The sequence below is a fragment of the Pagrus major genome, chromosome 13 (assembly GCF_040436345.1).
Source record: "Pagrus major chromosome 13, Pma_NU_1.0".
NCBI lineage: Eukaryota > Metazoa > Chordata > Actinopteri > Spariformes > Sparidae > Pagrus > Pagrus major.
This window is the reverse complement of record NC_133227.1, coordinates 19,100,001-19,113,193: the sequence shown is the minus strand read 5'-3', so window position 1 is coordinate 19,113,193 and position 13,193 is coordinate 19,100,001.

The window sequence follows — 13,193 nt, the reverse complement described above, 5'->3', positions numbered from 1 at the left end:
TGTGGAATCATCCATAATCTGGAAGCTGCCCCATATCCCACTGGCGGGAATGTGGAATCATCCATAATCTGGAAGATTATGGATCATTCCACATTCCACATTCCCGCCAGTGGGATATGGGGCAGCTTCCAGATTATGGACAGTTGGAACTTGGAAGTGCGTTTTTTGGAAGCATTCCATATTCTCGCCTATTAGTATACAAATTGGAAGCGGGAGTTGAAATGTGGAATCTTCCACCTTCTCACCTGTTGCCGGAGGTCAAGTTTTTAACTTCCTGTGTCAACAGGAAGTCAGCCTATTCAGCAGGAAAATACGAGCTAGGCAGACGCACACACGACACGCTCCTCCTCAGCGCATAGAAAGACGGTGCAGGTACGTCAACATGGGTCACCCCTACATGTGTTAGTCACCCTGTCCCCTTTGGACACTAAATATGTGGTGTAGATATTTGTTTTGCTTTGACTTTTGCCAGCGTTTGAAACGATGCTAACTAGGGGGCTAATGCTAGTGCAATAGATAGAAATTTGGAAGCAGATTGCGTGCTTCCACATTCACACCTAATCCCATTCATTTTTTCCCCCCCAGGAAGCACATCTAATCGTGACTAGTTTTGACGTGAGATGGTAAGTGGACACAGATGACCAAATTCTTTGTACTCAAGTTTGATGCAGCTTTTCATGTTTTGACACCTCTCTTCTCTTTACACTGCTCCCACCCAGTCGGACCAACAACAACCTTCCGGCCCTACAGAGGGAGCCAATGGTCCACCTGAGTACTCTGTCACCGATCCCACTCCGCTGCGCCCCACTCCGCTGCGCCCCATGAGCCCGACTCCCACTGATGAAGCCGAGCTGTCTTTGGCTTCTTCCCAGCCAATTGGAAGTGAGGCTAAGAAGGCCTTGCAGAAGTCCAACAAGGAGGTGGGGGCAGAAAAAAATCCAGCTGAGAAATAACCCCTGTACATTCCATCCTGTTGGAGCCAGTTCGTTGCCACTGTTGGATCCTGCCTTACGACACTTGATTTATTGTACAGCATGTCATGTACTTTCACTTTAGGTTCAGTGATAACAATTTGTCCCAAGTGGGGAGAAACATTTGGGCACCAAGCACAGGGAAGGCTCTGAAGGAGCCATGTTTCGCTCTTGTGTGTACCTGTATGGCTGTTTATGCTTGCCCATATTTTTTGGTTAACATAGGGATAAGGACCAAGCTCGAGGCCTGTGTTGATGACAATGGCAAATAAAAATTTTTGTAAAAGGTATGTGACTTGTCCTCATGAATGCGGGGAAAGGGAAGGGAATTTAAATGCAGTTTCCAGAAACTCGATACTTCCAAATGATGAAGTAGGGACTTTGGAAGCCTTCCATATTCTCGCTATTTGTCCGTAATTTAGAAGGGGTTAGATTTGGGGCAGCTTCCAGATTATGGACAGCGGGAATTTGGAAGCCTTCCATATTCTCGCTATTTGTCCGTAATTTGGAAGCCTTCCATATTCTCGCTTGTTTGCATGTAATGTGGAAGCCTTCCACATTCTCGCTTGTTTGCATGTAATGTGGAAGCCTTCCACATTCTCGCTTGTTTGCATGTAATGTGGAAGCCTTCCACATTCTCGCTTGTTTGCATGTAATGTGGAAGCCTTCCACATTCTCGCTTGTTTGCATGTAATTTGGAAGCCTTCCACATTCTCGCTTGTTTGCATGTAATGTGGAAGCCTTCCACATTCTCGCTTGTTTGCATGTAATGTGGAAGCCTTCCACATTCTCGCTTGTTTGCATGTAATGTGGAAGCCTTCCACATTCTCGTTTGTTTGCATGTAATTTGGAAGCCTTCCACATTCTCGCTTGTTTGCATGTAATTTGGAAGCCTTCCACATTCTGTGGAAGGTGGAATCATCCATAATCTGGAAGCTGCCCCAAGTCTAACCTTTTCACTGGCGAGAATGTGGAATGTGGAATGTTCCATAATCTGGAAGCTGCCCCCCCTCCCAGAGCAACAACAACTGGAGCCAACACATTCATGCCTTTAACAAAAAATGTTTTTAATTTTTTTAACAGAACAGAACAGAAGAAGAACAGGCCTCTTCTTGACCCAAAACAAACAGAAATTACACATAGGTGCTGTACATGATTAACTAAAAATAAATAATATATTTTTTACATAATGTACAAAACAAAAATAATTTAACTAACAAAATAATTTAACTAACCAAAGTAGCCATGGCAACCAAACCCTTAATTACTGTGTTCCCTAAAGAGGTCAAGTGAGCAGGACAGCTGGATGGACTCATCCTCAACTCCTGTGCTTGAGATCTGCGGTTGGAACAGGGAGGAGGGCGGAGAAGCGGGCAGAGAAGCGGGCCCAGCAGCAGCTGGCTCAGAACAGGGCGGAGAAGCGGGCCCAGCAGCAGCTGGCTCAGAACAGGGCGGAGAAGCGGGCCCAGCAGCAGCTGGCTCAGAACAGGGCGGAGAAGCGGGCCCAGCAGCAGCTGGCTCAGAACAGGGCGGAGAAGCGGGCCCAGCAGCAGCTGAAGAGAGTGCACCGTCCGGCACACCGTCCGGCGCACCGCCACTCGGGGTTCCCTCGGTGGTCCCCGGCTGAGAAGAAGCATTCTGTGGCATGTTGAGGGTAAAGCTCCATTTATCCTCAGATTGTTGGGTTATGAGGGGATCCAGCCTTTCAATAGTCACCTGAATTCGTTTTCGTTTGGCAGCCGAGGGGGAGAAGAGCCTCTTCTTCCGTCGACTGTTTACCATTACCTCCTCCTCTGAAGACAGCGAGGTGGAGTCCGGCCTGTCATCATAGACAGGCTCCTCTTCATCCTCGCTGTCTTCAGAGGAGAGGGAATAGGAGGACTCTTCCTCCAGGGGCTTGGGCTTGGCTCTGGCTTTATGTCTCTCCTTTAACAGGGCTTTCATGCGAAGTTTTCTGTTCTGGTAAGCCACGTCCTTGGTCGGAAGGGAGACATAAAACTTTTCTGCTGTTGATGGGTCGTGGCACATTGAGAGGGCAACCTTTCTCCTCTCCGTCTCAGACAGGTGCCTCTCGGCCTGAGTGGAGACGCTGCTGCGGATCATATTAAAATTGATCGGCCCCTGGAGCCCTGCGTCCTTCCAGGCCAGCTGGAGAAAGTTTGTCGGCTTGCTGATGCTGCGCCCGAGGTACGTGTGAAAAATGTTTTTGCTGGTCTTTCCCTTGGTACAGCAGTCGCCATCATAGAGCCTCTTCAGCCAACTAAACTCTTTGGCGTTGAGCACCAGCGATGCCTGGCCGAAGGTCTTGGCAGTCTTGTGCTCATTCACCTGTGAGAAGGAAGGAAGGAAGGCAGAAAGGATCCGCTGTCAAAGACCTCCCGATTTGTATACTAATTGCCTACAATTTGGAATGCTTCCAAAATATGGACTTCCAAGTCCGGACTGTCCATAATCTGGAAGCTTCCCCAAGTCTAACCTCTCCCACTGGCGGGAATGTGGAATGTGGAATGTTCCATAATCTGGAAGCTGCCCCAAGTCTAACCTCTCCCACTGGCGGGAATGTGGAATGTGGAATGTTCCATAATCTGGAAGCTGCCCCAAGTCTAACCTCTCCCACTGGCGGGAATGTGGAATGTTCCATAATCTGGAAGCTGCACCAAGTCTAACCTCTCCCACTGGCGGGAATGTGGAGGGATGGATCCCCCCCCCTCACACTACTCACCAGGACCTGGTATCGACTGCCATCCATCCAGACGTCCGCATTAGCCACATGCTCCTTAAGCATGCTTGTGAGCACCACCGATCTGTGGCCGCTGATTATGCAGAGATAACCCATCAGGTAGCCCATCAACATGGAATGGTCACTGTCTGTAAATTTGTCGCTGGCCAAGACATCTACAAACGCGCACACACACACACACACACAAAACATCAGCAAAAAGGTAGGTTCAAAACATGTGCACTGCCGCTGAGGTCCACTTACCCAGCAGCTGCTGGATTCTTTTCTTGGCAGTGCTTAGGAAACTAAGCTCTTGCTCTGAGTCCAGCTGGGTGACTGCGGAGACAGGAGGAGGATTAGCCCCTGCCAAAAGTGGTACGGTTCTTTGGTTTTGAAAGGAATTTTGAAGGTCCCAAAAAAATGAAAACATAACTCACTAGTCTTTGTCAACTTGACCTTCTGCTGGCGAATCACCACATCCCTGTGGATCTCTGACTGGAGCCTCTTAAGCTCGTACAGGACCCTGCCGATGTCCTCTCTCTTGAGCTTACTCTGCTTCAGGAAGGCGTGCTCCACGTGTCTATACAAGTTGACCACATTGATCAACATGTTTTTGACGGTGGTGGGCATATAGCCCTTATTCTTCAAGTAAGCGGGATAGCTGCGGGAAGAGGCAGGGAGGCACATGGTGAGCGGTGAAAGAGAGAGAGAGAGAGAGACAGAGAGCAGTGACACCTTGCAAAGGAGGAGGAACCCATACAAACTTACTTCCTCAGCTTGTCCATGCGGGCTAAAAAACGCAAGTCATCCCTAGTCGAACTTTCAGGCATTCCGCCCACCATGTAAGCGCAAAAGCGGACACAGTGACTGGCAACCTGCTTTGCATTGTCGACGTCTTTCCGACCCGTCCGTGACCCCAGCTTAAATGTCCTGTAGTCGTCGATGACCCGTTCTACAGTGGGAGGGGACAAAAACCAAACAAAAACAACAAATCATGTAATCATCCAAATCATGCACTTCCAATTTGTATACTAATAGGCGAGAATATGGAACGCTTCCAAAAGGCGCACTTCCAAATCCAAACTGTCCATAATCTGGAAGCTGCCCCAAGTCTAACCCCTTCCAAATTATGGACAACTGGCGAGAATATGGAATGCTTCCAAAAGGTGCACTTCCAAATCCAGACTGTCCATAATCTGGAAGCTACCCCAAGTCTAACCTTTCCCACTGGCGGGAATGTGGAATGTGGAATCATCCATAATCTGGAAGCTGCCCCAAGTCTAACCTCTTCCAAGTTATGGACAACTAGCGAGAAAATGGAATGCTTCCAGATTACGGACATTCATATCCGGACTGTCCATAATCTGGAAGCTGCCCCAAGTCTAACCCCACCCCACCAAAACAAACAAACAAACAAACAAACAAACACACCACCTACCCCACAGAGTCCCTTTCCTGGGAATCTTGTGCAATTGCTCTCCCTTTTGGGCCGATCTGGGCGTCATCTGCAGACACTTCCGCACGGGAGTGCGATGCTGCCCCCCTGATTCCGCAGGCGACTCTTCCGCCACCGATGCCACCGCCGCCGAGGCTGCCCCTGCCCTGCATGCCATGGCGGCCGCCATGGCTGCTGCCGCTTCCTTCTTGGCCATTGCCACTTCACGTTCCAGTGCTGCCAACCGACTGAGGATTTTAGCGCACCTGCAGGGCCGCTCATTGTTGTTCTCATCAGTCTGCTGGAGTTGAAAAGTAGACCACCGCTCCTCCTCATCCCCCTCCAGCGTCTCTACCTCTCCCTCCTGCTCCTCCTCCTCCTCCACCGCCCACTCTGCTGCCACCTCCTCCAACATCGTCCACTCTGCCGGCACCACCTCCGCCTCTTCCTCCTCCGCCTCCGCCTCCGCCTCCTCCTCCTCCGCCTCCGCCTCCGCCTCCTTGCCACCGTCGCTTTGGGCAGCGGGAGCAGAGTGAGCCCGCGGTGTTCTCTTTCTGGGAGTCGGGGGAGGGACCGGCTGTCCAGAAGAGTCGGGGGCATCTGGAGGCATCTCGCCATCCTTGATGAGCAGGGACAGTGCACTCAACACAGAGTTTTTGCTAATGTCTGTGGGGGTGGGACTCAAAGTCCTCGGGGACACGCAGAGATCCATTGGTCCATTGTCCTCTGGAGAACAAAACAAGAAAAGCACACGCATGATTTTGGGACACTGCCGTCACCCCGTACCCCACCCGGGAGGGAAGGCAGACAGGCCTTACCTGGCTCGCTGAGAGTCCCAAGTGTGGAGACCATGGGCGGGTAGGGACCGATGGAGCGAAGCTTGGCAAATTCCTTCGCGACAGCCACCCTCTTCGCCTGCGTCTGTAGAGGTTCTCGTTCCTGTTAAAAATGGTCAGATGTCAATTGGCTGCTCTTCACCTCGTAAGAGCTTTCACCTGTTGGCACAGGCGCCCACCCAGACCAACCATACGCATACACTTACAGCGGGAGATCTGATTTGGTGCGCGTCCAGGAGATGCTTGTCAAGGCGCACCAGCTTTTCCTTCATACAGATGGGGCAGTCCAATGGATCTGTTGTTCTGCAGCAAAGGCAAAAAGGTCATTATTCCCAAACATCCAATTTGTATGCTAATAGGCGAGAATATGGAAGGCTTCCACATTACATGCAAACAAGCGAGAATGTGGAAGGCTTCCACATTACATGCAAACAAGCGAGAATGTGGAAGGCTTCCACATTACATGCAAACAAGCGAGAATGTGGAAGGCTTCCAAATTACATGCAAACAAGCGAGAATGTGGAAGGCTTCCAAATTACATGCAAACAAGCGAGAATGTGGAAGGCTTCCAAATTACATGCAAACAAGCGAGAATGTGGAAGGCTTCCACATTTCAACTCCCGCTTCCAATTTGTTTACTAATAGGCGAGAATATGGAATGCTTCCAAAAAACGCACTTCCAAGTTCCAACTGTCCATAATCTGGAAGCTGCCCCATATCCCACTGGCGGGAATGTGGAAGGTGGAATCATCCATAATCTGGAAGCTGCCCCAAGTCTAACCTTTTCACTGGCGAGAATGTGGAATGTGGAATCATCCATAATCTGGAAGCTGCCCCATATCCCACTGGCGGGAATGTGGAAGGTGGAATGTTCCATAATCTGGAAGCTGCCCCAAATCTAACCCCTTCCAAATTACATGCAAACAAGCGAGAATGTGGAAGGCTTCCACATTTCAACTCCCGCTTCCACATTACATGCAAACAAGCGAGAATATGGAAGGCTTCCAAATTACGGACAAATAGCGAAAATATGGAAGGCTTCCAAATTCCCACTGTCCATAATCTGGAAGCTGCCCCAAATCTAACCCCTTCCAAATTACGGACAAATAGCGAGAATATGGAATGCTTCCAAATTACGGACAAATAGCGAGAATATGGAATGTTTCCAAGTAACATGCCATCTTACCGTGCATTCCCATATTTCAGAAGGAGCCCAAACTCCGTACTGTTGGGAATCGTGTGAGCAGACTCCAGGTGTTGCTTAAGCCTCGTATAGCTGCGGTAGCACAGCGCGCACAGCTTTGTTGGAGGCTGCATGCAAAGGATGGAAAACAATCAGACAACTAAGCAGCATGTGTCTTCTAAAACAAATTAATAGTACCACTGGGGTATACTTACCATCTCCGTCAGAATAGAAAGAATACAGGCGACCTCGTCCCTGAAAAACAAAAGACTGTCCACAATGTGGAAGCACACACTGTCCAAAATGTGGAAGGAGACCATGCGCTTCCAAATTCCTATCTATTGCACTAGCATTAGCTCGCTAGCTAAATTGCAAAATGCTCGGAAAACAACCTTCATAACGCTACCTAACAGGCAAAAAACACAACCTGCGTCAATAGGCACACTACATAACACTACTACAAAAATACACCAATTTCTACAACACAAATGGCCACTTACCTGTCTATTCACCAAAATACGACACCAGCGAGCTCCAGACTTTCACCTGCCTCCTCAGTCCACCGTCTGCAGCAAACTTCCTGTTCACAGAGGAATTGTCATGTGGTGGGCGGGAGACAATGGCTTAATAGAAGCAATGTGGAAGATTCCACATTCGCACCGTTCATGTTAATTCAAATTTGAATAGTAACAGGTGAGAATATGGAATCCTTCCAAAAAACGCACTTCCAAGTTCCCACTGTCCATAATCTGGAAGCTGCCCCAAATCTAACCTCTTCCAAATTCCTATCTATTGCACTAGCATTAGCTCGCTAGCTAAATTGCAAAATGCTCGGAAAACAACCTTCAAAACGCTACCTAACAGGCAAAAAACACAACCTGCGTCAATGGGCACACTACATAGAAAAAAATACACCAGTTTCTACAACACAAATGGCCACTTACCTGTCTATTCACCAAAATACGACACCAGATGTTCACCTGCCTCCTCAGTCCACCGTCTGCAGCAAACCTGCTAAACCTGTTGTTCCTGTTCACAGAGGAAGTGTCATGTGGTGGGCGGGAGACAATGGCTTAATAGAAGCAATGTGGAAGATTCCACATTCGCACCGTTCATGTTAATTCAAATTTGAATAGTAACAGGTGAGAATATGGAATCCTTCCAAAAAACGCACTTCCAAGTTCCCACTGTCCATAATCTGGAAGCTGCCCCATATACCACTGGCGGGAATGTGGAATGTGGAATCATCCGTAATCTGGAAGCTGCCCCAAATCTAACCTTTTCACTAGCGAGAATGTGGAATGTGGAATCATCCATAATCTGGAAGCTGCCCCAAGTCTAACCTTTTCACTAGCGAGAATGTGGAATGTGGAATGTGGAATCATCCATAATCTGAAAGCTGCCCCATATCCCACTGGCGGGAATGTGGAATGTGGAATGTTCCGTAATCTGGAAGCTGCCCCAAATCTAACCCCTTCCAAATCACACACAACCAGCCAAGAGCACTGTTCTTGTTTCCAAGTGAACTTTATTCCATCACAACAGGTCAACAACAGGTCAACAACCAACACAGGCCCTGACATCACATCACATCACATCACATCGCATTGACATCAGGATTGTCTTAAACTGTCCAACGTGCGGCCGGTCTTGCGGCGCGTCGGGGGACTCGCGTCCTCCGCGACCTCATTGGAGGTCTCTGACTCCGGATGCCGCCGCCGAAAGCGCCGTACGGTGAGGCACAAGATGGAAGCGGCGAGCGCGAGCGCGACCAGGCCCCCCGCCGCGGCTCCTGCGATCTCTGCCGCTGACGGAGGACGCGTTAGGTTCAGATCCAGGAGGCACTCCTCCATCCCGACGCGATTCGTCGCGGTGCATATGTATGTCCCGTGGTCGCGCTCCGTGGCGTTGGGGACGGTGAGCGTGCCCGCCGCTTTGTCCATCACCGCCGAGTTGGGCATCAGCTCCCAGGGCGGATGTCGTGACCAGTGGTAATTGATGGGTGCCGCACCTTCCTGGGACCCGCAACGCAGCACTTTGGTTCGGCCCCTCTCCGTGTAATCGCACCTGGGCTTCGACGGCGGCTTGAGCACTCTGAGGACCGTATAGATGCTCCTGATGCCCGGAACCTTCTTCACCTGGCAGTAGTAAATGCCGGTGTCTTTGGTAGTCAGCAGCAAAAGGTTAACGGCAGCATCTCCTTTCGCGGGGTCCTCGGCGTCAAAGTAGACTCTGCCCTTAAGAGGCTCGTAGAGGCTGTCGTAGATATGCCCGGCCGTATACAGCAGGAACTCGGCCTTTTCCAGCGGGTGGCGTATGGACTTCACGCTCCATTCGATCTCCAATTGTCCTGCGTCCTCCGGGCCGGGGGTGAAGAAGCAGGCCAACTTCACCTTCTCGCCCTCGGCCTTCTCCAAAATCTTGCCGGTGCTGGTCTTGATCTCCATTGCTCTAGCTGTCAGTGCCAGGACGACGAGTCGGACAGCGAGCCTTTCCATGGCGGACAGATGGATGACAAACGCTTCCTGGGGAGAGAAATGAAAAATGAGTGGGAATAGGTGAGAATGTGGAAGCAGGCGATCTGCTTCCAAATTCCTATCTATTGCGCTAGCATTAGCCCGCTAGTTAGCATCGTTTCGAACGCTGGCAAAAGTCAAAGCGAAACAAATAAATACACCACATATTTAGTGTCCAAAGGGGAAACGTTACTAACACATGTCGGGATGGCCCATGTTTACTTACCTGCACCGTCTTTTTACTGCAGTCTATGAAGAGCGCTGAGGAGGAGCGTGTCGTGTGTGCGTCTGCCTAGCTCGTATTTTCCTGCTGAATAGGCTGACTTCCTGTTGACACAGGAAGTTAAAAACTTGACCTCCGGCAACAGGTGAGAATGTGGAAGATTCCACATTTCAACTCCCGCTTCCAATTTGTATACTAATAGGCGAGAATATGGAACGCTTCCAAAAGGCGCACTTCCAAGTTCAGACTGTCCATAATCTGGAAGCTGCCCCAAATCTAACCCCTTCCAAATTACGGATAGCGAGAATATGGATTGCTTCCAAAAGACGCATGTCCGACAAGTTGCGACTGTCCATAATTTGGAAGATGCAACTAGCGAGAATATGGAATGAACTGTCCATATTCTGGAAGCTGCCCTAAGTCTAACCCCCCGCACCCCCAAGCGTCCTAGCGGCTCAGGCTTCGGATATGTGACAGACCCCCTCCGGACCTCTCCGACACCGTATCCCGCGCCTCTCTGCGCCCTTCCCCGGCCGAGCTACGGCCCCGTAAGAGGCCGGGATTTTCACAATTTGGCGCCCCCTAGCTCGGCCGGGGAGCGGCCTAGAGACTCGGTTCTGACAGGACGATGCTCCCCTTGACCCTGCCTTTCCGTAGACGCCTGGCTCGCCGCTCTCGGGTGAGATTAAATTTTTCACTTTTCTGCCCATCCCCCACCCTTTGCTGCTTGGCCTCAGAAAGGCTTTTCTGCAGTCTGCTGAGCAGCTGGGAGAGAGCTCGGGCGAACCGATGCTGAAGGCCTGAAACTACTCGGATTCCGGTCTAACACAGCATCGGCGGAAGCCACAGCGTGTTGCCGTCTGCCTTCGTCGCTTGGGGTCGTTTGGGGTCGTTTGAGGTCAAAGGTCAAAATCAATGGTAAATGGTTGAAATATGGTGGCCTTCCACAATCCTATCAGTTTACATGTATTTTAGGGTTAGGGTTATCACACCTCTCCTCACATCCCTCATCTCATCTCCACCTGCACATCACACCTGTAATGAGCCCCCTGTTCTGCCTTTCTAAGGCTTCAGGGGGACACTCCTATGGCGGGCCGCCCACCCCCCTCACATCCCTCATCTCACCTCCACCTGCACATCACACCTCTCCTCACACCTCTCATCTCATCTCCACCTTCACATCACACCTCTCTTCTCATCTCCACCTGCACATCACACCTCTCCTCACACCTCTCATCTCACCTCCACCTGCACATCACACCTCTCCTCACACCTCTCATCTCATCTCCACCTGCACATCACACCTCTCCTCACACCTCTCATCTCACCTCCACCTGCACATCACACCTCTCCTCACACCTCTCATCTCACCTCCACCTGCACATCACACCTCTCCTCACATCCCTCATCTCACCTCCACCTGCACATCACACCTCTCCTCACATCCCTCATCTCACCTCCACCTGCACATCACAACTCTCCTCACACCTCTCATCTCATCTCCACCTGCACATCACACCTCTCCTCACACCTCTCATCTCACCTCCACCTGCACATCACACCTCTCCTCACACCTCTCATCTCACCGCCACCTGCACATCACACCTCTCCTCACACCTCTCACCTCACCTCCACCTGCACATCACACCTCTCCTCACACCTCTCATCTCACCTCCACCTGCACATCACACCTCTCCTCACACCTCTCATCTCATCTCCACCTGCACATCACACCTCTCCTCACACCTCTCATCTCACCTCCACCTGCACATCACACCTCTCCTCACATCCCTCATCTCACCTCCACCTGCACATCACACCTCTCCTCACATCCCTCATCTCACCTCCACCTGCACATCACACCTCTCCTCACACCTCTCATCTCACCTCCACCTGCACATCACACCTCTCCTCACACCTCTCATCTCATCTCCACCTTCACATCACACCTCTCCTCACATCCCTCATGTCATCTCCACCTGCACATCACACCTCTCATCTCACCTCCACCTGCACATCACACCTCTCCTCACATCCCTCATCTCACCTCCACCTGCACATCACACCTCTCCTCACATCCCTCATCTCACCTCCACCTGCACATCACACCTCTCCTCACACCTCTCATCTCACCTCCACCTGCACATCACACCTCTCCTCACATCCCTCATCTCACCTCCACCTGCACATCACACCTCTCCTCACACCTCTCATCTCACCTCCACCTGCACATCACACCTCTCCTCACACCTCTCATCTCACCTCCACCTGCACATCACACCTCTCATCTCACCTCCACCTGCACATCACACCTCTCCCCCGGCTCTCGGACCCCGCCGAGCGGCGCCCCCTAGCCCGCGCGCCCACCGAACAGCGCCCGCTGCAATCCCTTCCAAAACCCCATCCGCGCGCATTCACCTGCCAGTACCCGGGAATCCCTTCCAAAAACCGCCTGCCACCGCTTTCAATGCACCTCCATTCAAAGCCCTCTCATAGCCTGTCCAATGGCGCCCCCTCTGGTGCAACTTTTTCAGCACCCAGATTCTCACCTATTTGAATGTAAATCGAAAATCGCTTCCACTTTGTATTCACATTGAATGGAGGTCTCCTAACTCTTACCCTAACCCTAACCAACCCCAATTGTGGCCTAACCCTAACCCTAATTGTGGCAACCCTAACCCTAATTGTGGCCTAACCCTAACCCTAATTGTGGCAACCCTAACCCTAATTGTGGCATAACCCTAACCCTAATTGTGGCAACCCTAACCCTAATTGTGGCATAACCCTAACCCTAATTGTGGCCTAACCCTAACCCTAATTGGCCCCAGCCCCATTTGTGGCTCTAACCCTAACCCTAACCCTAACCCTAATTTGATTCTCACCCCTAACCCTAATCCCAAACCCTGACCTTAACCCGCAAATTGACCCTAAGAGGTCGGACAACCCTAACACGGTTACGATAAGGATTCCGTATATAGCCCAAAGAGAGGCAAAAAGAATATATACGAGGTACGTAAGGATAATTTCATCGCCGGTTATTGGTAAAGGATGGAGGATAGGCAGTGGAGTAGGGAAATGAAGAGGGAAAAGGAACATGGGAAATAAGGATTAAGGACTAAACTCATTATGAATATATAATAAATATATAAATATAAATATTTACATATAAGTTAAAAACAACTATATAAAAACAATTAAGTTAACACTAAGTTAAAAACAACTATATTAAAAACAAGAAAGTTCATTGGAAGGGATAACACTAAGTTAAATATAACAGTTTAAAAACAAGTCAGTTCATTAAGGGAGAGTA